The sequence below is a fragment of the Hemicordylus capensis genome, chromosome 4 (genome assembly GCF_027244095.1).
Source record: "Hemicordylus capensis ecotype Gifberg chromosome 4, rHemCap1.1.pri, whole genome shotgun sequence".
NCBI classification, from domain to species: domain Eukaryota; kingdom Metazoa; phylum Chordata; class Lepidosauria; order Squamata; family Cordylidae; genus Hemicordylus; species Hemicordylus capensis.
Genome location: NC_069660.1, coordinates 255,551,204 through 255,579,150, shown reverse-complemented (window position 1 = coordinate 255,579,150; position 27,947 = coordinate 255,551,204). Strand labels below are relative to the sequence as shown.

Here is a 27,947-nt window from a genome sequence, read left to right as displayed (position 1 = left end):
GGCTACTTGTCTAGTGGCTGTGGGCCACCTCCAGCCTCAGAGGCACAATGCCTCTCAATACCAGTTGCAAGGAAGCAACAGCAGGAGAGACAGCATGCCCTCACCTCTTGCCTGTGAGCTCCCCAGCAGCATCTGGTGGGCCACTGTGTGAAACAGGATGCTGGACTAGATGGGCCTTGGCCTGATCCAGCAGGGCTGTTCTTATCCTATGGACTCTCACATGCTGTGAGCTGTGACTGCCGCTCCCTTGCTCTTTCCCCCCACTTCTACCCTGTGCTTTACTAGAGAGGAGGCATGACTGCCCGACCATCACACAACCTAACGCACTCAGGAAAGATAGATAAAACGAACTGCTCCAGCCATCTATCTCTAAGCCTCCTCACCTCTCTCCCCACTTTCCCTTCCCTGCTCTCCAGGCACCTTGCTCTGAAAGCCTCTAAACAGGCTCAGATTTGGAACTCTAGCCAAATTACTGCAAGCTTTTACCAAGATTCTCATTTAGAACTGTAGCTAAATTATTGAACTGCCTAAACAAACTCTCTTTTTGCCTTCTGCATCCACAATTTTATCCTTATTTTACAGCTTTAAACTGCACCTACATCTCCTTGTTCTTTGCAAATACACCAAACTTGCTTAAATTGATACTGGAGCTGAACTGCTCCCCAACCAAATCTAATTTCTCCACTTTATGCCAAAAGCATAGTTCAGGTGTCGAGCCAGCACCTCGGGGCAGTTCTGGTAACAAGATCAGATCTAAAATTAACAATTCCAGTTAAATGTGGAGTTGCTGTATGGCTAACCCAACATCAAGAGCTGCTCTGAGTTGTAGTGTACTGGAGGGGCAGGGTATAAATATTATTATTATTATTATTATTATTATTATTATTATTATTAAAAAATAATCACTGAAAACTTCTGGGTTCTCACAACTGGAAATTGGGAGCACATGTACCATGCTAATCCAGGATTTACCAGACATTTTCCTGATTGTGTGAACCAGCCTCAAGAGAATTTGGAACTAGGGTTATTGCATTTTTCAATAATTTATTAGTATATCTACCATGATGGTTATTAAGTGTGGCCAGAAATTAAAAATTACAGCACAGGAGCACGTTTGTAAAGCTGTCATAATTCAGTTTTACTGAGCAAATGTTACTGCCGGCACTCCAGCTGTCTCTTGCATTCCTCAGCAGAAGATAGTTTGTGTATTTGCGATCTGAACCTCAATTAAGACTATTTGTTGCTTTGCTTCCAGAGAGCATCTGCCATCAGCAACAGAACTGATTTTAATTTGTTTCATCGCTCCCAAACACTCTTTATTTTACAGCATAAATCTTAATGTTGACTGCAGGCATTTGTTAAGTTACAACACCGATTTTCACAATTTGATTAATTCTATGCTTGCTGTCTTTGCTGTGCAAGACATAGGCTTATGTGCGCATGGTTCAGGTCAATCCTCCATTGCCCCTTTAGACTGGTGTTAATTGTCCCTGCCCCTACCCTATGCTGAACAAACTGCAGGTTTCTTTATATGATAATGTCAGTGTAAAAGTAACCCGTCTGTCACAATCCTTTCACTGCATCTTGAAGCCACAGACAGGTCTGGGCACTTTCCAGATTAAAACCTTCCACAGTGTCACTACAGGTCTCCTACGTCTGCTTTGGTATTTCCTGTGTTGTGAGTGACACAGCAGTCCCTGCGCTAACAGCAAGGGGCTGTTAATATTTCTGATGCCTTCTTTCCGGTTTTATCTTTGAGTTATAGTGCTACTATAACAGAGAGCCCCCTAATGGCGCAGCGGGGAAATGACTTGACTAGCAAGCCAGAGGTTGCCGGTTCAAATCCCTCCTGGCATGTTTCCCAGACTATGGGGAACACCTATATTGGGCAGCAGTGATATAGGAAAATGTGGAAAGGCATCATACTGCATGGGAGATGGCAATGGTAAACCCCTCCTGTATTCTGTCAAAGACAACCACAGGGCTCTGCAGTCACCAGGAGTTGACACCGACTCAATGGCACACTTTACCTTTATACTGCTACAACTTTGCATGTGTGTCGCAGAAAAAGTAGCTGTGTTTTCCCATTATAAGAGTTTGAGTTTCTGGGGATCGTTTTCACTACGATCCTGCCAAGCCAAAGCATTTTACTACTGTTGTAGCATGTAATCTGGAAAGCACCCTGTAGAACTTAATGCAAGCATATGCTTGTACCATCTTAGGAGTTCTTCCAGTAGGACTACCATATTCTCAGCTTGAAAAATGAGGATACCCTTCCCCCTGCCTTAAAAAGAATTAAAAAGAAGTGGAGGCTAGGTTTACCAAATGCCAGGGTTACCAAACTGCCAGTTGTCAAAATGAGACAGTTACAGTGGGGGAGACAGATCTGGCTGCTGGTGTGACAGAGGACAGGTCTACTGATCAACTTGAGTAGGCCAGGGGTGGTGGTAGGTATGGCCTCTGGGGCACTGAACAGGCAGTTCCACCCATTGTTTGGGGTGGGGAGGTGCCCTCCCCTTGCCTGCCCAGCAGACTTGGCTGCTGGAGTGATGGAAGCCAGGTCTACTTAGGTCCTCCATCATGCAGTGAGTAGACATGATCTCTCATTCTGAGGAAACCTTGGCACCTGGTGCAAAGGCATCCAAGTCTCCCTACCAGCTCCCTTTCTTGGATTGATAGTCCTGGCTGCTGGCTGAAAGGGGGCCAGATCTGCCACATGTGAGCCAGGTGGTTCACATTTGAACCATTTTTGGAAGGGTGGTATAGAAATCAAATCAAATAACTAAATTAATAGGGTATGGAAACATCAGACAGATTGCCTTTTGTCAAGGCCATTGTTTTTCCTGTAAATGAAGATGTGTTCAGGGGGAAAGAGGATATGGCCGCTTTCAGTTTTAGCCTCTTGCAGCTGCTTTTCATTGTTAAAAATATACATCAGAAGAAAGAACCAGGGAACTGCCTCTCATGGTCCAGCTCTGCTCTGCTTTCTTTGCACCTAAAGATGTGTGGAGTCCTCCCTGAGTCATATTGCCCATCTCACTGAAGCTCTCTTTGCTTCCCTCAAAATTCCTTGCATCTTCTCCCAAGCAGGGCCCTCCCAAATGCCTCAGAATTTCACTTCAGATAAAATGTGGTGGCAATTCTAGGTCATAGCAGCATTGGACACTGTACCAGCTCCAAACGCCCAACAAATCATCTAGTGCATAAAAACTTTGCTTCATAGTGGTGGTAGTGACAGCACACTTTATTTGTGGACTGCATCTAGTAGTTTCTAATCCACCTGGGTCAGGATCAGTTCAGGCCCAAACACTCATATTGGCTTCTGTTGCAAAACCGAAGTGTTCCCCAAGGTTTCTCACATAGCCTTCTTATCCAGAGACCTCCTGGGCAGTCTGCAGCAGTTGCACCCAAGCAACAAACTCCAGATTTGCCTCAAAAATCATCATTAGGTAAAGTGGGTTCATTATTTGGAAAACGTACCAATTCCGGCAGTTCCTGCAGTGGAAGCCATGGCTTGCTTTACGAATCTTGCTAGAGGCTTACACACAGGGCTTCTACTCTGAATCTCCTTCAAGAGGGAGAGTGTGCATTCACACACCAGCCAAACCTACCCCGAAGTCCCTTCAAGATCCTTGGACCCACTCTACACACAAGTCAAGCTTTGTTTTGCAAATTCTAGCTTATCTCAAGGTATTTCTGGGTTTTTAAAATGCTGGTTTTAAGCTAATTTTTCTGAAAATGCCAGGAGTAAATAGGGAGAGGCACTGAGGTAGAATTATTAGCATGATAAGCAGGATACTCTCTTTACAAATGCAGATTTAGCTCTTCAGTACTACTTCCCTCTCCCCAGGAAAACATGGAGGAAAACATGTGAACTTGCATCAAAAGCAAACCTGAGAGCAGAGGGGAGGGTCCGCTTCCCTCAATGCCAGGAGTGTACTTGGAAGTGTCTTCGCTCAACATTTACCCCGTAGCATGAAGCCATGTGCAAATAACCCCGGTGACAAAAGTGGGGCATAAGGAGAGAACCAACTTTTTGAAACGTTTTAGGATGTTTTTAACTGAAGTCAGGCGCGTAACAAACGATCGGGCAAGGGGAGACAGTTGTCTGGGGGCACCACTGCCTGGAGGGGCCCCCCAGAGGCACCTCACGTGACTCCCCATTGCCCCCTGCCCAGCCCCAAGGCCCCTCAGCCACTTGCCCTGTTCGCCGTCTCTCCAGCTTGTTCTCCTGGCCGGCAATCCAGGCAGCAGACAAGCTGCAAAGAGCTCCTTTTCTCCCGCCTCTCAGCTGATCGGCGGGTGGGCGGGGCTTCCACGGAGGCCTCGTGTAGGCCTCTGTGGAGCCTGAACTCGAGTAGGGCCCAAGCCAGCCAGGAAGGAGGAGGCAGCCAGAGTGGCCTCCACTGTTCTCTGCAGCAGAAGACTCCCTGCTGCCAGGTAGAGTGTGAACTCCTTTTTGTGGTTACCTTCCCCCGCCCCGGATATATAGGCATCTGCTTGCCATAGGGCTTTGATATCGGGGGGGAGGGACTGAGAAGTCTCTGAATATTTATTTTTAAACAGCTTGGAAAATTTGCTGGCTTAAAAAAAACTATCTAAAAAGTCCTATAAGTGGCTTGTTGCATGGCAGAAAATTACAAAAACTTCTAGAAGAAACAGTATTATATTTATTTTATTCGTTCATTTATAAATGCACTTATGTTCAAGTTGTTTTGCAACCCAGAAGGTCTGAGTGAGAACTGTGAAGCATGTCTTCTGCTTTTATTTTATTTTATTTTTCTTGTGTGTGAACTGCTCCCCAATAACTGGCAGGGACTTCAGGGTCAATCTGGCCAACATGTGAATGCAGCACCTCCATTCCAGAGGAGATGTGTGTTAAAGGGCTTTAAAAGCCTCCTGTGAAAAACCTCCTGGAATCAAACTTGACTGAATTTGTTCAGAATTCTGAGAAAAGAAACATAGGCTCACCCTGCATGGTTGAAAGTCTCCTTGGCTAATCTGCAGCGAGGGGCCCATTTTAATCATTCATCTTTCTAGTGTGTTCTAGGCATTAAAAGTAAAACAAATGTATAGTACTCAATGTATATCACTATATATTGTGACGTGTGCGTGTGTGTATTCAGTGAAATATATTTCCAGGCAGCATACTTATTTTGGAATATCAGACTTAAATCCTTGGGGGCCTGGGGTGTGCGGAGGCCCTGGACTTTGAGTGGGGGGGCCCCATTTTAAAATCTTGTCTCTGGGCCCACTCCAACCTTGCTACGCCCCTGACTGAAGTCTTATGCTAAATTTCAGTCCCTGTGACATTCTCCCTTCTCACATTACTTCCAAATCAGAGCCTTCATTTTAATTTGCTTTTTTTGACTTTTTTCATGTGCCAAATACGTCATTGCTGTGATCAGAAACTTCCATTATTTGTTCTCCAACTACAGAAGAGCAATACAAAAGCCTCCGACTCTAGCCAAACATCTGCTCACAGGTTCTGAATCTCTGCTACAGACAGAGGCAGGAAAGCAAAGATTTTAAAGTGTAGACAGGACCTGCATGTTTAAGTCCTCAGCAGGTTTATCTTTTTGATATCTGGGTCAGGATACAAAGCCCTGTGGGACTCCAGTGAGCACACAGAGCTCTATGTGAAGAGGGACTTGCCCTTTCTCTCCAGTTTTGGAAACTGCATTGTGCCCCGACCTCCACTGAGCAAGCAGATTATTTCCTGACACTGCAGAGAACAGGGCAGCCTCTCTTTGCACAGAGCTTCGTGTGTGCCTGTATGCGTAGCAGAGCCCTCCCGCCAGCGAGAGTTCAGGCAGCTATTCAGGAGACAACTTTTCCAGAATGCTCTTTTGTCATCTTCAGTTTTCTATCGCTCTTCCATACTCCCCTGGAGGGAGTTATTTATAGTTGTTGATGCGTACCACCCCTAATAGTGTTTATTGTTTTCACCTCTGCCCCCATGATTTATCAGGCAGAAAAGCCTAGGAAGAGGTTTCAAACTTTGTGAAAAATGTTTCCAAGTTGTATAGCTCCCAATTTATTTCTATGTGCTGCTTACAAAATTATTTCTTGTACCTGAACAATTCTTTAACTCACCTCACACTCTGATTTATGGATATGATTGGAGATGCTTTTTTTATCACAGCAACTGAATTAGAATTAACAGGAGCCTCTTGACCTGTTTCAATTTCATCTCAGGATAAATGGCTGTGTAAACCATAGTGTGGTCATTATCTTAGGTTAAAATAAATCCCTAAGAGTATATTTTAATATTTCTTTTCCTTTCTGTGTAAAGGGGGGGGGGAGATGGCTGACATACTGTGTGTGTAAGGGGATGTGGGTGGCTTAAATACCACCCACACTCCTGTGTATGTGTAAATAGCTGCAGTGGTCGGGGGTGGGCCACAGGGCAGCAGCGCACAGTGGTAAGGGCTCCATGCATGAAGTTTCATAACATGACACCTATTCCTTCCAATGGGTGGTGCATCATGCAACTCCATGAATGGAAGCCTGACTACCAAGCACTGCTAACCTGCAGTCCACACCCATCGCAGTTGTTTATACACAGATAGGGGTGTGGGTGGGGCTCAAGCCACCTGCATCCCCTTGCACAGTGTGTGAGCCAATATTCCCAACTATGTATATGGCTATTAGGTCCTGAATATGAAGCAAAACTTGGGATGGGATTTTCCCCCACTGTTGCTTTCTTTCTCCCCGGACTTCCTCTGCCCTGCATTCCAGTGGTCATGAATTCTGGTTTAACGAGAAGAAATTGTAAAATAAATTTGCTACAGCTTCCCTTCAGTCTATTTGCATCTTCCCCCCTCTCTGTTCACATGTAACATGCATGGATAAAGCATTGCACAAAGGCAGCATGGAGCAAGCCTGGTGTAGTGTTTAGAGTGCTGGACTAGGACCGGGGACACCAAGTTCAAATCCCCATTCAGCCATGAGACTTGCTGGGTGACTCTGGGCCAGTCACTTCTCTCTCAGCCTAACCTACTTCACTGGGTAGTTATGAGGAGAAACTTAAGTATGTAGTACACTGCTCTGGGCTCCTTGGAAGAGCGGGAAATAAAATGTAAAAAAAATTAAAATTCCTCTATTTTTACACAAAGATTTTATTGTATTGCGTCTGCAAGTTCACGTCCAGAGGAGTTGTTCAGGGTTGTGAGGGGGCTAGTATGTGCCCCCCGTCCATGAATCAGAATTTGGAGCCATTTGTTACCCGCTGTGATGTGTTTAAAGAGTTTTTCGCAGATAAAATCTCTCGGATTCGGACCGACTTAGATGGAGACTCCACAATTAATTCGATGTCTGAACTGGAGGTGTCCGGCAACTCCTCTTATATGTGGTTCGACTGGATCGGTTTCAGTTTGTGACTCCTGAGGATGTGGACAAGCTGCTCGGAATGGTGAGGCCTATCACTTGTTCTCTTGACCCTTGTACAACATGGCTTGTTTGATCTTGTTGGAAGTGAAGGACTATGCGCTGTCTCTTGTCTCAAAGACAGTGGAGGACAGAATAGTGAGTCAGAGGGCTAGAGGGTCAAGTCATTGGTCATCCCTTCTCTACTGCTCTGACACTATCCCTTTGGGATGTAGATTGCTACTCTCAGGGGACTTCCTTCCTTCCAGCCACTTCCTTCCTCTTTTCTCTTCCTGTTCCTTCTACCTTGCCACATGCAAGCTCCTCTCCCTGCACCATGTGTGTAGAGATGCAGAATCCATCTGCATCCAGCAAGCTAGATAGATTAGAGATCCTAACTCCTCACTTTCCTATCTAGAATGGAGTTCTCTAATAAATACCATTTATATTGATTTGAAACTATGAACTGGCTAGATAAAGGGTTTATCTTACCATAGAGAATTCCCAACAGGTTATGGGAGCCCAGTATTTTGAGCTGCGTGTACTGCAACTGAAGAATTATGTTTGTTCCAGGAGATCCAGTGAGATCTAGCTGTTGTAGGAGGCCTGGTAGAAATCATAAATGCTTCTCTGAGGGAGGGCAGGATGCCTCCTTGTCTTAAGGAGGCAATTATTAGACCTCTTCTTAAGAAGCCTGCATTAGATCCCTCAGAGTTGAGCAACTATAGGCCTGTTTCCAACCTCCCATGGCTGGGCAAGGTGATTCAGAAGGTGGTGGCCTCTCAGCTCCAGGTGGTCTTGGAGGAAACTGATTATCTAGACCCATTTCAAACTGGTTTTCGGGCAGGCTATGGGGTGGAGACTGCCTTGGTTGGCCTGATGGATGATCTCCAATTGGGAATTGACAGAGGGAGTGTGACGCTGTTGGTTCTTTTGGATCTCTAGGCGGCTTTCGATACTATTGACCATAGTATCCATCTGGAACATCTGAGGGGGTTGGGGGTGGGGGGCACTGTTTTACAATGGTTCCTCTCCTACCTCTCGGACAGATTCCAGATGGTGTCAATTGGAGACTGTTGCTCTTCAAAATCTGAGCTTAATTATGGTGTCCCTCAAGGCTCCGTACTTTTTCCAATCCTTTTTAACATCTACATGAAACCGTTGGGAGAGATCATCAGGGATTTGGAGCAGGGTGTTATCAGTATGCTGATGACACCCAAATCTACTTCTCCATGTCAACTTCTTCAGGAGATGGCATGACTTCCCTAAATGCTTGCCAGGAAGCAGTAATGAGCTGGATGAGGGAGAATAAACTGAAACAGAATCCAGATAAGACGGAGGTACTTATTGTGTGGGGTCAGAACTCTAGAGACGATTTTGATCTCCCTCTTCTAGATGGGGTCATACTTCCCCAAAAGGTTCACAGTCTGGGAGTACTTCTGGATCCACACCTCTCCCTGGTTTCTCAGGTTGAGGCAGTGGCCAGGGGTGCTTTCTATCAGCTTCGGCTGATACACCAGCTGCGTCCGTTTCTTGAGATGAACCACCTCAAAACAGTGGTACATATGTTGGTAACCTCCAGATTTGACTTCTGCAATGCGCTCTATGTGGGGCTGCCTTTGTACGTAGTCCGGAGGCTTCAGTTGGTACAGAACGTGGCGGCCAGGTTGGTCACTGGGTCATCTCAGAGAGACCACATCACTCCTTTTTTGATAGTGTTACACTGGCTGCCAATAGGTTTCTGGGCAAAATACAAAGTGCTAGTCATAACTTATAAAGCCCTAAATGGCTTAGGCCCTAGGTATCTAAGAGAACGTCTTCTTCATTATGATCCCCACTGCCCATTGAGGTTGTCCAGAGAAGTCCATCTCTATTTGCCGCCAGCTCAGCTTGTGGCAGGCGTGTAACTACTATTAGTCAAGGGGAGGCGGCTGCCTGGGGGCTCCCACGCCTCGAGGGGGCCCCCAGAGGCAAGTCACATGACTATATATTGTGAAGTGTGTGTGTGTATCAGCGAATGGCCCATTTTAAAATTTTGTCTCTGGGCCCACTCCAGCCTTGTTACGCCCCTGGATGGTGGCCACACGGGAACAGGCTTTCTTGGTTGCTGCCCCAAGACTGCAGAATGTGCTTCCTACTGAGATACGATCCTCCCCATCTCTGACAATTTTTAGAAAGCATTTGAAAACCCACCTCTTCACCCACGCTTTTTCTGTTCTTCAAATTTTTAAGGTTTTAATTTGTGGCTGATTTTTAAATTGTTAAATTGTTTTAAGTTTTTGTATATATTTTAACTTGTTTTATACTATTGTAAACCACCCAGAGACAAAAGTTTGGGGTGGTGTACAAATGTAATAAATAAAATAAAATAAAATAAAATAAAATAAAATAAAATAAACAAACAAATAAACATTTTATGTGTTGAGTTGTACTGCTCTTCTCCTGCCATTTGGTAACATACACACAAATATGCTCAATGTTCTCATCTGCACAATCATGTCAATATGGCTTGCATGTTAACAATTAAAACATTCAACACTCTTTAAAACCCATGGAAAACCAGGTTACAGCAGATTAAAAACATTTACAACAATTTTAAAACCCTGGAAGGATTTCTGCAAGGAGTGCATTCCACAGCCTAGGAGCAGCTACAGAGAAGGCCCTCCTCTGAGTTGCCACCAGACATACTGGTGGTAACTGGAGACGGACCTCCTCAGATGACCTTAACATGTGGTGGGGATCATGCAGAAGAAGGCACTCTCTAAGGTAACCTGGAGCTAAGCCATTCAGGGCTTTAAAGGTAATAACCAGCACTTGTCTTTTGCCTGGAAATGTATCCGCAGCCAGTGCAACTGTTTCAAAACAGGCATAATATGGTCTCTCCAGGTTACCCCAGAGACCAATCTGGCTGCCGCATTTTGAACTAACTGCAGTTTCTGAACAACGTACAAAGGCAGCCCCAAGTAGAATGCATCTGAATCCAAATAAGATGGAGGTACTGGCTGTGAGGGGTTGGGACCCGGGAGATGGTTTAAATCTGCCTGTTCTGGGTGCAGTTACACTCCCCCTGAAAGATCAGGTGCGTAGCTTGGGAGTACTCCTGGACCCAAAGCTCTCCCTGATTTCTCAGGTTGAGGCAGTGGCCAGGAGCACTTTTTATCAGCTTTGGCTGATACATCAGCTACGTCCATTTCTAAAGGTAAATGACCCTAAAACAGTGATACATATGCTGGTAACCTCCAGGCTTGACTGCTGTAATGTGCTCTATGTGGGGCTGCCTTTGTACATAGTCTGGAAACTACAATTGGTATGGAATGCAGCAGCCAGATTGGTCTCTGGGACAACACGAAGGGACCACATAACACCAGTGTTAAAAGAACTGCACTGGCTGCCTATATGTTTTCAGGTGAAATACAAAGTGCTGGCTATTGCCTATAAAGCCCTTAATGGCATGTGTCCAGGCTATTTAAGAGAGTGCCTCCTTTGTCATGAATCCTGCCACCTGTTACTATCTTCTAGAGAGGTCTGGTTACGGTTGCCACCAGGCTGTTTGGTGGCAACCCAGGACCAGACTTTCTCTGTGGCTGCCCTGGGGATTTGGAATACGCTCCCTGCTGAAATAAGAACATCTCCTTCTCCATTTGTTTTCAGGATGTCCCTCAAGACTCTCCTCTTTTCACAAGCTTTTAATTAGAATTAATTTTTAATAATTTTAACAATTTGTTTTAATAACTGTTTTATGCTGTTTTTATTGTCATGTATTTTAATCCCTTTTGACTTTTAAATATTTTAAATTTTGTACACCACCTAGACATGTACATATCAGGCTGTATTAAAATATGATAAATAAATAAATATTCACAGGGCTTCTTGACAATACAGAAGGCACTGAGTGTCATCCTTCCTGTGCTATTCCAGGAACAGCTCATATGGAGAAAGTTCGCAATGTTATGAAAACAGCATGGGAAGGACACACTGGAGGAGTGCAGATGTCATGGTGGCAGCTCTGGCTGGTGGAAACCTGTGACTCCCATGAATGCACACTCCTGGTGCAATCTGGTACTTCCGTTTATTTCCATGTCACGCAAAGCCGCCAGTAGGAACATAGAAAGCTGCCATATACTGAGTCAGTCCATTGCTCCATCTAGCTCAGTATTGTCTACCCAGACTGCCAGTGGCTTCTCCAAGGTTGCAGGCAGGAATCTCTCTCAGCCCTGTCTTGGGCTGAGGGAACTCAGGGAGGGAAGCCAGGGAGGGAACTCAGAACCTTCCGCATCCAAGCATCCATATGCTTTTTCCAGAGTGTCCCCATCCCCTAAGGGGAGTATCTTACTGTGCTCTCATGTAGTCTCCCATTCAAATGTAAACCAGGGCTTAACAAAGGGGACAACTTATGCTTGCTACCACAAGACCAGCTGTCCTCCCAAGTTGCATTTTCCTCTTTGAACCTGACATTAGGGTTCCCAGAGGGAAGTACAGCTCAGGAACCCAACATTGGTGGCTTCACACAATATGGAAAGAGGCAGAAGCACAGCTTGCAGCAGGGGTCCCTGACAAGTCCATTTAGCTGACACCCCATTGCTTAGCAACAGGGTCTCAATATAGTGTTCTCAACAGGTCAAAATGGGCTATTTCTTCCCCACTATTGTTAGCACCATTGTCATGTCCCAGGATAGAAACTGGTGGTAGGGGGGAGAGAGAGAGTGCTTGCGAGAGAGAGTGCATGTCATCATGCATAGCAGCGGAGACTGGTTTATTTGGCTGTTAAAAGTAATCCACTTTAGATATGTTTAGGCTTTTACCTGTTCCTTTAGTGCCACTACTTACCCAGCCTATCCTTTCAGTTCTTTCTGCACTTCCCCCTCCCCTTTTTTCCACTTCTCTCCACACTTTTCCCATTCTGCTGCTCTCAGCTCTCCTTTTGGGCATATTCTTCCCTCTCCTCTAGCCCTTCTTGAATTTTTGTTATTATTTGTTTAAAATATTTATACCCTGCCCCTTCAGTGCAATACTGCTCAGGGCAGCTCACAAAATTCATGAAACAGATAAAACAATATAAACCTAAAATTAATAATAACATAAGAACAGCCCTGCTAGATCAGGCCCAAGACCCATCTAGTCCAGCATCCTGTTCCGCACAGTGGCCCAACAGATGCTGCTGGAAGCCACAGGCAGGAGTTGAGGGCATGCCCTTTCTCCTGCTGTTACTCTCCTGTAGCTGGTACGCAGAGGCATCCTGCCTTTCAGGCTGGAGGTGGCCTATAGCCCTCCGACTAGTAGCCGTTGATAGACCTCTCCTCCGTGAAGTTATCCAAACCTCTCTTAAAGCCATCCAGGTTGTTGGCTGTCACCACATCTTGTGGCAGAGAATTCCACAAGTGGATTATGCATTGTGTGAAAAATTACTTCTGTTTGTTGGTCCTAGATTTCCTGGCAATCAGTTTCATGGGATGACCCCTGGTTCTAGTGTTATGTGAGAGGGAGAAGAATTTCTCCCTATCTACTTTCTCCACACCATACATGATTTTATAGACCTCTATCATGTCTCCCTGCAGCTGTCTTTTTTCTAAACTAAAAAGTAGGGATGTGCCCGAATAGTCTTCGGCACCGGTGGGGGTGGTACTTTAAGGGCGGGGGAGAGTGTACTCACTCCCCCGCCGCGTTTCCCCCGCCGGCGCTCTCCAAATTTCAAGCCCCTCAGAGCGGCAGCGTTCCTCCCTGCCGCCCCATTCCCCCCGTCAGCCAGAAGTGGCCGGAAGTTGTGAGTGCGTGTGCGCCCGTCGTGCGCGCGCACCCGCCTGTCTGCTGTGCGTGCGCGCACAATGGGCACACACGCGCTCGCAACTTCCGGCTGACGGGGGGAACGGGGCGGCAAGGAGGAACGCTGCTGCCCTGAGGGGCTTGAAATTTGGAGAGCGCCAGCAGGGAAAACGCGGCAGGGGGTGAGTACACCCTCCCCCGCCCTTAAAGTACCACCCCTGCCGGTGCCGAAGCACCAAATCCCACCCCAGCGCTGAAACGTTTCGGGCACAAGCCTACTAAAAAGCCCCAGGTGTTGTAGCCTTGCCTCATAAGAAAAGAGCTCTAGGCCCCTGATCATCTTGGTTGCCCTCTTCTGCACCTAAAAGCAAGACTCAGTTGAAATCACATTTAAAAACTGAAAGTTTTTTTAAAAAAACAAAAACCTACCGGGTATAAAGTGCAGATAAAAGCTTGACCCTTTTATACCTGCTGTTAGTGGCCCTGAATTCAACATTAAAGTGGAAATAATTGCCACAAAGTTGAGTGCTATCCCATATGTGGTATACATAATTAGAGCTTCATAACAGCAAAAAAGGAATCTTTCCTATGTTGTAAATATACCTATTAGTAAGGCTTGTATTGGGAATGGCTAATGAACCACTCTGTGAGCACAGAGCCAGCTCAACACCTGTTTCCATCAAATTTGCAGAGACTGAGTCACTAAAGGCATGCAAATAATCCTGATAATTAAGTATGTGCAACAAGTTATTATAAGGAAGTTACTCTTTCATTTTCATGTACCTCCAGCCATTTCTGCATACTAATTATGGCAGGATTAATAATACTGTGGAGCTATGCCAAAATGCCAGGGTCTTATAAATATTGGCCACAGCAGTTTTAATTACCATGATTTCATTCTTAACTTTGTTTAGCATAATTTTCCTCCATCAGAGCAAGTTCATTTAAGCTGAAAAATGGGCTTGGAAGTTTTTACCTAGCAGTACTGCCTTGCATTTACTTCAAAAACCTTTTTTAAACCCCAAGCCCCCCCCCTTTTTTTTTCCTTCATTCTCTCTTCCTCTTCCACTCACATTACAAATTTCCCATAGAAATTTATATTTCCGGAATGCCTTCAGCATGGGCAGCCTCCTCTCATGATGATGATTTGATAAGTTTAGGTGACTAATAGAAAGCTGTGAAAACTACTAAAACTTTAATTGGTGGGGAAATTTTTATAAAACTACACTCCAAGGAACTTCTGTCAACACACTGCCTAGAGAGTTATATATAAGGCGGTATAAAAATATGATAAATAAATAAATAACACACTCAACGGCTTGAGCTTGCTCTGGAGAACTTTGGGAAGTTTTTCCACTATGTTGTAGCTGCTCACCACTATTCCCACTTCTCAAATGGCTTTTAAATCTCAAGCCATACATGTGCTGATGGGCAGCTGCTGTGTTTTGGTGGGTTTAAAAAACAACAACAAATCAAGCATACTACTTGGTGTGCAGTCTGCAGATCAGGATTTCCAATGTAGTAGCCATGTTAGTTTGTCATAATAAAAACATGGTGGCACCCTGAAGGCTCATGAAAATATATAAATGGGCTATGCTTTCTTATAACCTATATAGATGGGCTATGCTTTCTAGTTCAGAATTGACAATGAAGACATTGAAGTGGTGGATAGCTTCTGCCTTTTAGGACTGACAGTCAAGAGTAAAGGAACCAGCAGTCAAGAAATATGCCACAGACTAGCATTTGGGAGGGCTGCAATTAAGGCCTTGGAAAGGATATTTAGATGCCGTGACATGTCTACACCTACAAAGATTAGAATCATTCAGACAATGGTTTTCCCTGTGACACTCTATGGATGTGAAAGCTGGACTTTGAAGAAGCAAGATAGAAAAAGCATTGACGCTTTTGAACTTTGGTGCTGGAGAAGACTTTTGAGGATACCATGGGTAGCCAGGAAAACAAACCAATGGTTCATAGAACAAATCAATCCAGAATTTTCGCTCAAGGCACAAATGACCAGGCTCAAACTATCATACTTCAGACACATTATGCAAAGACCCAGCTCCCTTGAGAAGTCCATTACGCTGGGAAAAGTTGAGAGCAAGAGAAGAAGAGGACGACCAGCAGCAAGGTGGATGGACTCGATTATGACAGCAATGAATGCACCACTGAGAGACCTTAAAAACCAAGTTGAAGACAGATCTTCCTGGAGAGAATCTATCTATGTGGTCGCTAAGAGTCGATACTGACTTGACGGCACTTAATCACTTAATCAATCAGTCAATCAATCATTGCTTTCTAGTGTACCATGTGGAAGGAGATTTGTTAGGTGGATGGAGATTTTTTTTTTAAAAAAACCCAACTCTCTACCTCTATTCTGAAATGGTACAGCCCAGAATTCTACCACCTCATGTTGTGCAGAGCTGCGCATGTACTGGTGGAAATGTTTAGGACTGGGAAGTCAATCATGCACAGCTAGCCTGCTAAACTTGAGTAGACAGCATAATGGAAATAGCCAGAACTGAAATCTTAATTAGGTATTAAAGTATTATTGACTTAGAGAGTGTATGCTGCATGCAGATTTGGGATTTAAGCCATCCTATTGAAAACAGTCCTTTTAATGCCCCAGCACTCCCTGAGAAGTTACAAATCAGGCATTACCCCTCCACACACATAATGACTTATTTAGATATCCTGCTACCCCTTTAAATGGACTGCGGGTCTCTGACTTCGGCTCAATAGATGCCTTCACGAAAAGCTCACTGATGCATCTTTCCTAAAAGCAGTTTTGCAGCTCATGGGTCGTTGTTGTCTGACAACAGAGAGCTATGTCAGAGATTTAGCAGAAGTGATGTGCGCTGCATTTCAAATAGTAACATACAGCTGTATTATTATTATTAATTGAATAGCCAGCAGAGAACTTTTTCTGAAATAAACAGAAAGTCTCCTGCTAAGTCTGATAGCCTGTTTCCCAACTGCAGATGTAAAGTGAATAAAAACAAGCTGCTGTTTAACGTGTACTTAAGTGCTTATACTGATCCATCATTCCAAATTATAATACGAATTACAATATTTATGTCTTGACGTATGTCCAGGCAAAAGCAAAATGCTTTTGGCTACCTTTCCAAAGTGGCTCATGGGGAGAGAGATATAAATCTCTCTATTAGTGAAAGCAGCAGTAGCTTTACATACGCTGATCTGAATGGTGCTTAAAGCTTGCATCTATTGCACACCACCATTAAACCAGACAAAATTCCATTATCTTGGAAATTTTACTCTATACACTGGAGGAAAAGTATGCTACGAAGATGAAGTTTGTAGGGAAATGTGAATTACTGAGAGCTAAACTAGGTTTCTGTTTGCAGACATTAAAATATGACTAAGGCAGAAGACTGTTTCTTCATACATAACAATCTTGTATTGTATTGTATTGTATTGTATTGTATTGTATTGTATTGTATTGTATTGTATTGTATTGTATTGCTGGTGGTGTTGCTTCCCATAAACAGCCCCTGGGCCAGCTTGGAAGGAGGGATCCAGAGAGATGCAGCACATGACCCATAACTGATAGTTTTGCTCTCCCTGAGCAGTTGTTTGTGAATGTTCTGGATTCACACCAACTTAGTCGGTGTCAGAGGCTTTGCTGCCATGAGAATAATACAATATAGATTAGAGGCCTGAAGCAAATGCTTCAGAAAATGAGCACCCTGCCTCTCTTGCAGACCATTCAAGCTCAATCCTATGCTGATTTGGAAGTAAATCCCATTGAGTTCAACGGGCTTGCTCCTACGTGCCCACCTTCCTCACAGTCTCTCCCCAGGATGGAAAAGGAGTAGTAGCCCTGCAGCTGCAGCCTGATCCTTCACCAAGTCTTCACCTGTTCCTTGCAATAATCTGTCTTCACAAAGGAGCTGCTTATTCTTTGTTCTGGCAGCAGGTGCTCTCCAGGTGGTTGCTGCTAGGACAGATGCCAGACAGCTTCTTTCCTGAAAAAAGTGCAAAGAGAGAGGACACAAGCAGTCCCATGCACACTTACACAGGAGTAAACCTACTGAACTCAATGGGATTTACTTCTGAGCTAACATGAGGCAGTAATTCTGTTTTGCAGCATGTCATATTTGCTGGCTGAAGCATTCGCTGAAGACCTCCAATTAGTCCGTGAGCTGGGCTCACAAATTTTGGGCATCAGTACCATCACAGGGGAGGGGATGGATGCTCCTAGTGACTTTTCGCAATGTCTACCCCACTAGATATGGAAAATAGGTGATAGCATTATGGCACTTACAATATAAGTGCAACCATGTTTCTCTGTGTTATCACCCCCTTCTTTATGATTAGGATAAAATTGCAGTCATTTCTGCACAGAACAAAGGGTTAGGGTGACAAGGAACAAATGGTTGTACTCTCTCCATGGAGCAATCTTTGGAGGACATCTCAGCCATTTTTTATTTCCATCCATCTGACAACATTGATAAAATTTTATACAGATTGAGTATCCCTTATCCGGACTCCTTGGGACCAGAAGTGTTTCGGATTTCAGATTTTTTTGGATTTGGGAATATTTGCTCTCTCTTGCAAGTCAGGGATGGAGGAGCCTCCTTTGCTGCCTCCTGCCAGGGGAAGGCCAGTTTAAGGGTTAACCTGAGGGAGTCCAGGTTCCTAGAGAGGCAAATGGGAAGAAACATTTGGCGCGGGTTCCTTCCCTTCCAGCCCCTCCCCTGAGAAATGAGCCTTTGTGTCTTTTCCTGCTCTTGGGAAATGCAGCCCCCCCCCCCCGCCACGAAGAAGAGAACTTGGTGGTTGCCAATGTAGGTGGGGTGCATGGGGACTACAGAGCTGCAGGGGGGGCGATACAGAGCTGCAGGGGGGGCGATGCAAAGGAAGAAAGCAGGGAGTGGTCTTAGGACGACAGAACCAGGGGAGAAATGTCCCGAGTGGGCAATGAGATGTGTGCAGCCTTCTGAAATAAGCATATTAATAAGTAAGTTTTGACTGCAAGTTTAAAATAGCAAAATTGGGAATCTGCGAGCGAGTGAGTTGAGGCGTTTTGGTTTTGGTTTTTGTTACAGCGTGGTGTCCAGATTTTGGAGCATTCTGGATTTTGGATGTCCAGATAAGGGATAGTCAACCTGTAATCGTTTTTGCATTTTTAAAGCTTTTAAACACCACTGTAGATTTGGCCCAATGGTCAGGACAATAAGGTTTAAGGCCTCGCAGGGGCCATTTGAGCATGTGTGGTGGCCATTTTGTTTTCAGTGCCACACATGCTCAGTAATCTTATAAGCAGGCCAGCATCCCCATTTGTTATTCCTATGTTACAGATAGGAAATTTGCTGGAAGAAAGTCTGACTTTGTGGCAGAGTGCTGGACAGTGGGATATGGGGCAACTGAAATAAGCTGAGAAGGCAGAGATGTGGCTACATTTCATGGATGGGAACTGTGGCATTCAGAAGGAAATCTTGTCCATGACAACTGCTAGGCTAAACATCTTCGCTTGGACACCTTTTTGAAACACACAAGAAAGACCTACTTCTTTGAACTGGCCTGTGGGAGCGAGTTTGAAACTGGAAAAGGTAAAGAATGTCAGTGGTATTACAAGGAGATTAATTTCATCATGTTTTGCCTTTTATTATCTGCCCCACACTTTTGCTATGTGTGGGTTACACATCTAAACCCAAATCAAAACACAAACGATTTAGAAGGCACCCTGCATTTCAGAATAACTTTCTGGGATTTTTAAAACTTAAGATCTTCTGATAACAACTTAGTATGTTTAATGTAGTATACATTCATCCCGATTCATTTTGTTAGCAGAAATGTTTGGCGCTAGTCTTAGCAAGGATAGCAGGAACAGGTGGCAGTCAGTCATATCAATAAAAGGAGGTGTGAACACAACAATTCTACACAAAGCAAACACAGGTAGTCAGTCCGCATTTAAAAGGCACTGTAGCTGGGGATGGTGGGAGTTGTAGGGATGCAATACTGGGAAACTCTGCAGTAAAGGATGGGAGTGGGAGAGGAGGACGATCTGGGCAGACATACACTTATGATGGACATCACAGAACTTCATTACACAGCGGTGATTTAAGAGGCCAGCGGGGTGAGGGGAAACCTTTGCAGAGACACACACAGACACGCTGCCATTAGGAAGCCCCCCAAAGGGGCTACAGGTTAAAAAATTAAAAATTAAAAAATTAAAAAAATAATATAATATAAGTCAATGTTTGGACAGAGACGCAATTTCAGTGCTTGCCCTAGATGCTGTTTTCCCTAGATACGCCTCTGGGTAGGCATAAGGCAAGTGGAGGAGGAAGCCTAGAAGCAAGATGGCTGAAAGAAGGGTGAAGACTGATACACAGGAATCTGAGGAAAGTATAATGGGAAAAGGGGACTTGAAGAAAAAGACAGAGAGATCTGTGGCAAAAAAAATCTGACCAGAGAGTGGGTTCTCAAGAATACTCATGGTGCATAAAACCAAGAAGGGCTGCATGCTATGGATGGAAGACAGGTGAGCTAGGAAGGCTAGCCAATAGCCCAGTGGCTAGAGAAAGTGAGACACAGAAGAATGTGGGCTAAAAAACCAGGAGTGTGAATGGATGGTGGAGATATGGGGCTGAAGAAAAGTGGAGTGAAAGAAAAATCAGAACTGAGGCAAAACTACATTAGGAACTTATGCACTGCAGGAAGGAAATGGACCTTTCAGGGTGAGCAAGGGAGCCTAGCCTTGCTAGGTATCCAACCTAGGTATCCAATCCTTGTTCCTGACTGCTGTTTCTTTAGGAGTTGAATCAAAAGGAAATTCTGCCCGTTATGGCTTCCAGTACCCATTTGTGGTTTCCATTATTCAGCATTTCTCCTCTCACAGCTTCATCAGTGCCTGCCACCATGTCCCTATTTTCTCATGCGAAAAGAGAAACATGTTGACAGGTATGCTTCATGGTCTTCATTGCCCATTAAGGTTAACAAAGAGCTATTGTTCAGGCTAACCAGCCCAATTCTTTGGCTGCAGGTTGTGGGACCTTCAAGGTCAGACTTTTATTAGAGGCACAGACAGGTACAGAGGGGGAAAATGCCCTTCCCCCAGAAGACAAAAATAAATAAATCTGTGAACACAAAGTTAGTCTTGATGTTAGCCTCTGTAAAGATCTTCTGCATCATGATATTCTTCCCAATTCAGGAATTTCTCAGCAAGGTTGCCCCCTCATGATCTCTTTAGAAGGAGGCCTCTAGGGGATACCACTGCTAAGGTGCCCTTTCTGCCTTGGTGGCAATTCTAGCTTTTATTAGGTATGAAATACTGAAATTACCACCTAAATATAATTATAGGATTTTCCTTCAGTGGTCTCCTCACAGGAGTTGCAAAAACACTAAGGTTCAAGAACAGAAGAAATAATGAGGAATCTTAATTACTGGATTAAGAGGAAATGTGTGTGGGGGAAAGTTACTATTCAGAGAGATTGCAAAGACAAAATGGTGCTAGTATGCTGAATCTAATTAACTGTCTAAGAGTTTGCCTTGATTGCATTTTAGGGTGTGCTTACTCATTTTCTTAGGACTTGCCTTTTACCATAAGATGCTTTTCACTCCAGATGGAAATTCAGTCTTATTACAAATTCAAGGATACAAGTTGGGTGCTTTGCCTCTCCAGGCTATTTGCACCAGTTCAGGTTGCATGATTATGCTATTTTGGTTCAAATGGAGGGTTGCTTTCCTTCAGGCACCAGACATTGTGTCTTCAACAGTCTTGCTCAGGGTGAAGGCTAAATTCCAAAATGGAAGAAAGACACTCGTAACAGAACATTAAACCTGAATGGTAGTGTCAGATGTGTACTGACTTGTGCATAAGCTTTCTTGCTTGCTTTTTTTCTAACTAGGCAAAACAACAATTAACATAGCTCTTCTTCAGAAATTATGTATTGATCTCACAAGGAAAAAAAACTCAGCTGCACCATTCAGGGGGAAATTTTAATGCACTATGCATTCATCAGACCGTGAGACAATTACAGTAAGCAGTTCTCAAAATACAAAACCAATTAATAGATTAAACTTTCTTTATTACTCTTTTTGTCCAAATTTGTGATTAGTTTAAAGATCAGGAAGGCTAAAGTAAATCAAGGATGCAATGAACAAATGGCAAAAGTGGAAAATGCACTGCAGTGAAAGGAAAATATATGGAAATATACTACCAGATTATCAAAATGATTTTTTTAAAAAGAAAGACTTGAAAGATCAAATATGCCACATGAGCTAAAAAAATCTAGGAATTATCTGGTAAGGGCCAATTTGAGTGAAGGTCTTTTTGTCTTTGGTAAGAGTGTAAAAGGGTTCATTCAAATTACTGGTGGAGCATAGGAAGCAGACTTATACCAAGTCAGAGACCATTGGTCCATTTAACTGAGTACTGTAGGCCTGCTCAACTTAGGCCCCCCCCCCCAGCTGTTTTTGGACTGCAACTCTCATGATCCCCAGCTGCAGTGGCCAATAGCCAGGGATTATGGGAGATACAGGCCAATATCTTCAGGAGAACTGAAGTTGAGCAGCCCTGACAATGACCAGGGCTGCCACCTAGCAAGACCCCCCACCTCAGCTCATGGTCCTCCAACTTTGGACACACATGCATAAGTCCTTTTAGAGCAATCCCCAACATCACACCTGCCCCCAACCCCATACATTCTCTGGGCTGCCCTGACACTAATTGGCAGCAGCTTTCCAAGGTTTCAGGCAGGAGTCTTTCCCAACCCTACTGCTGGGAATTGAACTTTGGGCATTCTGTATGCAAGATGGATGCTCTACCACTGCGTACCAGCCTCATTTCCAAAATGAAAAAGATCAAGAGGCTCTTCTCACGATCAGTGAGAAGAGCCTGGATGGGGTTTGCGGGGAGAGCAGGCTAAGCCCGCTCTCCCCGCAGACGAGCAGCCAGTCTGCTCCGGGCAGCCGAACCGGCCACTGCCACGCTGGCTCCGTTACGGAGCTGGCCGGGGCTGGGAGGACCGGGAGCCGCATGGCCCCCAGAAGCTCCAGCATGCCCTGTGCGAGTGCACAGGGCATGCTGGAGAGACCCCCAAGCTGGGAGGATGCTTTTCAGCCTCCTGGTCGGGGGTCTACTCGTGAGTTGCTGTGGTGCAGAGCCGCGCCGTGGGAACTCAGGATTGGAAAGCCCTGCTTAACGGAGCGCTCGCTCTGCTAACCTGGGCTTAAGGCAGGGGCAATTAAGCAGGTTACCCGCTTTGACTAACCTGGGCTTGGCTGTGAGCCCAGTGAGTCTCACGATCAGTGGGAAGCGGGCTAGGCACTCTTATCCCACTTTCTACTGATCGTGAGAATTGCTTCCAAGTTGCTTAAGTTATTTAAGATCAAGTTGAGTCAGGTTTATTTTTTAAAGGAATTAATATAATACAATTAAAAATAAGTAGAATGAATTTTTTTTAAAAAATCCAATATTCAACAAATTAAAAATAAGTAAGTATAGGCTGCATTCTCACAATCACTAGGTTAATCAGGATCAGGGAGCTCATTGTGAGGAGTCAGAATTTCAGGGCAACCCTAGTCAAACTGCTACAGTTAACCAGCATTTCACCAGTTATGAAAGATTTGAAAAGGAAGGTCTTTCTGGATCCAGTGGGAAGGCAGGATTGCTTTAAAATTAAACTGAACTTAGAATAAGTGTCGGACTTGGACTGATAATTCCAAGCAATTAGTGCAGAAAATCTAAATTGCTTTGCACTGTGACTGACTAAATGCCCCAAGACTATCTTTGGGCTCTTCCAGACACTAATACTGTATGTACCTGAATCGGAGATGACACTCAATTTAAGTTGACCCTCTTAAAAAATAGAGGTTAAATACAGGTTATACCTGCATTCACTTGAAAGGAACAGAGCTCTGAATTTAAGACAACCTCCTGATTTCTAATATTAAAAAAAAAAAAAAAAACTTGGAAAAAACCCAGCTTTAGATTCAGGTAAATACTATATATATTTCAACATCAGCTTAAATTACTACATAAAATGAAACAGGGAAGCCACATGAGGAAGGACAAGATTGCATTATGTTCTTATCGCCACCTGCTGGCAAGCTGGCATTCGGTGGAACAACAAACTTTTTTCATACGATACTTCTTTTATTCTAACTTGAAAAAGGATAGTGGTTTCATGGTTGTTTCACTGATTGCCACTGATTGCCAGCAGGTGGCACAAAGAATACAATGTGACCTCCCTAGTGTGGATTCTCCTTTATCTTGAGTTGTTGTTGGAATATATCAGCCACTTGTGCATGATTTCTTCTGTAGGCCTAAAATAATCATTGCTATTGTAAGTCCAAAATTCCTTCTCATTTTACAAGTAATCATCGTTGGATATATTATGCTTTTAAGGCCCAGTTAAGACACATTAATGGGTAGATGAGATTTTACAGATAATCTACAAGTAGCTATTAAGTTGTCTGGCAAGTATATGCTTGCAGTTAAATTTAGTTTTTAATGCTTTTTATGAAGAAGCAGAGTAAAAAGTTTAAATATCTGGGAAAGAAAGTGAAAAGCTGGATCAGAAAAAACATTGACATTTAGTTGACATTGAACTTCATTGGAAAAACTTCCTGTGCAAAGCCAAAGGGGTGGGGGGGAAATCAATACTGAGAAATGTACAGTGTAGAATGGAGTCAAATAAGTCAAATGAAGTATACAGTTTTATATACAAGGTGCTTGACTATATAGCATGAAATCAAAAGAAGCAAAGCAAATCCCCAGATATAGGAAGACAATTGTTGCTCACAGGGGATACAAATAAAACATTCACAATGACAAAGAAAGGGAAGTAAAAGGGGGAAGACATGGACACTGTCTATACAGCGCTAGTGTACATCTGTGAGTTGGCTGCAGATGGAATGTCATAGATGGTTCACCTATGACAGTGCTGAGTGACACTACCACAGTTCTGGGTTCAAACACTGGGTTCAGCCTACTATGTCATAGATGGTTCATAGATGGAATGTCATAGATGGTTCACCTATGACAGTGCTGAGTGACACTACCACAGTTCTGGGTTCAAACTGGGTTCAGCCTACTATGAGGCTGTTCTCATGAGCAGATTAACCCAGGCTAGGGAAGCCCAGCCTGGGTTAGGCTGGGTGTGAGAACCACCAGCATTGGGCCCGATCCCGGTGGGACAGCACTGCATAGCCTGGATTTTTAGCCCCGCTTTTAGTCTGGGTTCACAGCACCAGTGCATCCTTAACCCAGGCTCCAGTATGGTGTGTCTCTTCGGGCTGTGTTTAGCCTGTGGAGCACCTGTCCCCTGTGGTAATCCCCCAGTGCACCGCACTCAGCATGTGGTGCATTGTGGGATGCCCAGCGGCCAGGATGTCCCGGCTTCTGGCGCTCCTCACTGCTTGACACAGCAGCAGATCCTCTGGATGTGCAGTTTGTGCTCCCAGCAATGTTTCATTGCTCATCGGGGAGAGGCAAGATTTGTGCAGCCTCCACCCCGCCTGCCTAGTCATGTGAATGGCCCCTATTTGTATAGTCAAGGTGATGAATTATGCTTAGAACATCTTTTAAATTTGTTTTTAAAAATTGAAGCTATTCATGTTGAGCAGAGTATGCCAAGGATCTCAGATACTATGTTCAGAACATCCAAAGACTAAGAGAGAGCTGAACTTGTCCTGGAAAGTAAATGATGACCTGAGAAATCTTGCATTTTTATTTTTATTTTTATTTTTTGTTGAGCACAGAGTGTTCACTGTGGGTCACACTGGCAACTGGTCTTTCACTGAAAGTATATTCAAATATCTTCATTTCTGCCATCTCCTCCACTGAGAGCAAAATAATTCCTTGAATTCTGCTTCTGTGCTCCAGGAGGACTGGAAGAGTAGAACAGATATTTTGCTTTCTGTGAGTAGGGGGTCCACCAGTGAAGAGATATTTTAATCTTTACTCCTCCTAATGAGTTACAAATTGCTACGATTAGTAAGCATCAATTATCCTTTAGTCAAATGCATACTGCACATTTCAATGGCTTATATTGAGCAGTGGAGTGATAAGAGGCCATCTAGGTACTTACAAAGAGCAAAGTACAAATATGAATGAGTCATGATAGAAATTGTGCTAGCACCATGAAGAATTACTATCCCCACTAAATTCGAAGAGAAAACATAACCATAATACCTGCACTAGGACAACTAAAACTCACAAAGCAGTGAGCTAGCTTCTGAGCTGCACCGAACTCTTCCTTAGGTTGAGGTTTGTTTATTTGTTTAGTACATTTATATACTGCCCCATACAAAAAAAGTCACTGGGTAGTTCACAATATAAAACCATAAAAATATTAACATAATTAAAACAATTTAAAATACAATAAAAACTCTAAAACCAAAACTTTAAAACTAAACTAAACAGGTATGTTTTTTATTTATTTTATTATTTATTTATTTATTTATTTATTTATTTAACATATTTTTATACCGCCCAAAACTTACATCTCTGGGTGGTTTACAACAAGATAAAAACAACATTAAAACATTAGTTAAAAACAAAAATAAGAAATTTAAAACACAATAATTTAATTTTTTTAAAAAAGAATATTCTAAAACCACATTAAAACAATAAACAGTATCAGTTAAAAGCCTGGGTGAACAGATGTGTTTTAAAGACTTTTTTAAAATGGTCAGAGATGGGGAGGCTCTTATTTCACCTGGGAGCGCATTCCAAAGCCTCGGGGCAGCAACGGAGAAGGCCCATCCCTGAGTAGCCACCAGACGAGCCTGTGGCAAATGCAGATGGACCTCTCCTGATTATCTCAATGGATAACATCCTTGTATTTTGCCCGGAAACATATCGGCAGCCAGTGTAACTCCTTCAATACAGGAGTAATATTTAAGTTTTAGGTCCTTAAAAACATTCGAAGAAGGGGAAACTCTAATTTCATTAGGAAGTGCACTCCAGAGTCTCAGGGCGACTATAGAAAAAGCCCAGTCTCGAGTCGCCACCAACCGAGCTGGTGGCAACCACAACCGGACCTCCCCAAATGATCTTAACTGGCGGTAGAGTTGGTGAAGAAGAAGGTGCTCTCTTAAATACCTCAGACCCAAGCCATTTAGGGCTTTATAGGTAATAACCAGCACTTTGTATTTCACCCGAAAACTTATTGGCAGTCCTTTTTTGCAACAAAAAGGAGGGAAATGGAAAGCATGGAAGTGCCCCATCTGCAGCATGTTACAGTCTTCAGGCAGCATTTCAGAAAACTCTTTCCAGACTCATTAGTTAATTTGTGTGCTACGTAAAAGAGCACAGGTAGTGCCAGAGGACACTGTGCCAAAGCTGCAATGACCTTGATCATATAAAAATCAGCCGCTATTCAAGTCTTTCTCTAGCACTAATAGAAACTCACAGGTCCCTACTAAAGATATTGTTCCTGTCACCATGACCACATCACTCCTTGCATTCACTTCAGCCTCTCAGTTCTTATTCATTAACCCCTCTGTCATCTTGATTATGGGAATAATCACATAACCACTTACATGGTGGACACTTCAGAAGTGAGCAACAGCTCTAACGATGTGGCGTACTGTTCATTTTCGCCTCTAACATATGATGTGCTAAGTGCTTCTAGGCCCCCTATGCATACACACATGGACTCTTGAATAGCTGCAAGATTGTGCTAGTACTTAGAAGCAGGTCAGAAGCTACAAATGACCAACTATCCCTATAGTTAGAGCCAGCAAAGGGGCAATTTTTAAGTCACTATCACATGCTAGATTACAGGGTCAGGACTACACTCAGCCAGCGTGGTGTAGTGGTTAGAGTGCTGGACTAAGACCGGGGAGATCCGAGTTCAAATCCCCATTCAGCCATGATACTAGCTGGGTGACTCTGGGCCAGTCACTTCTCTCTCAGCCTAACCTACTTCACAAGGTTATTGTGAGGAGAAACCTGCTTAGCTAAGGGGACAAGTCATGCTTGCTACCACAAGACCAGTTATCTTCCTCAATGACACACTATTAGCCTGGTTTCTGGGCACCCTCAGACAAAGTGGCTGGATCCCTAAGTGGGCTTGCTGCCATGCTGCCCCCAGGAGCCACATGGCTCCCAGTGGTTCAACGGCACCAGCAAAACTGGGGTGGGCTTTCTTAGCCCAGTTTTGTCTGTGCATGTGAATAGCCCCATTATGTTGCTATCACCACCTTTTTTCCATTATGAAACTCAGGATGCCATACATGAGGTTCCCAGGAGGGCCCCTCGGGCTTATCTAGGTACTGATTGGACCCAAGGCTGCTGAATCCATGCCTTTACTTACTTACTTACTTACTTACTTACTTACTGTTTGTTTTTACATTTATATCCCACTCTTCCTCTAAGGAGCCCAGAGCGGTGTACCAACCGGGCTCACTACAGCTACCACTGCAATGGAGCTGGAGGAGGCGTCATTTGTCATATTGAAAACTGCAGGGGTTGGTGTTGCATTAAGTTGCAGTAAACCTTCAGGGGTGAGGATGGGACAGATTGAAGAAGGGTTAGGGGGAAGGGGGAGGGGACTCAACAGGATCAAGCTGTGTGTGGTCTTCTTGTTTATTAACAAACAAAAATGGTAAACACAAAGAATTTCTGTGCACGACGAGTATGGGTTTTGCTGAATCGTGCCCATTTTTCTTCATGGTATTCCTACTATTATGGCAGAAGGAAAGCAATACACTTGTATGCTTCACAAAGTGTTTTACTGTCAAAGACAGGTGAAGTAAAGTTGTGCTGTGTCAAGTTGTCAACTCCTGGCGACCACAGAGCCCTGTGGTTGTCTTTGGTAGAATACATGAGGGGTTTACCATTG

The 27,947-nt window shown here is 44.0% G+C and overlaps 1 protein-coding gene across 10 annotated transcripts in view; it reads left to right on the top strand.

The window, feature by feature from the left end:
* LOC128325000 (uncharacterized) overlaps nt 1-27,947 on the top strand; it is a 95,804-nt gene that overhangs the window by 36,200 nt on the left and 31,657 nt on the right. For 2 of the 10 annotated variants that reach the window (XR_008307216.1, XM_053250303.1), the window contains exons 3-4: nt 7,249-7,414; nt 18,450-18,701. The gene's annotated coding sequence lies outside the window, so the exon portion shown is untranslated. Of the gene's footprint in view, nt 1-4,373; nt 10,121-11,286; nt 11,428-14,744; nt 16,576-18,449; nt 18,702-21,062; nt 21,134-27,947 lie in introns of those variants that run through there. The other 8 variants (XR_008307215.1, XM_053250307.1, XR_008307217.1 and 5 more) reach the window with 8 other exon arrangements.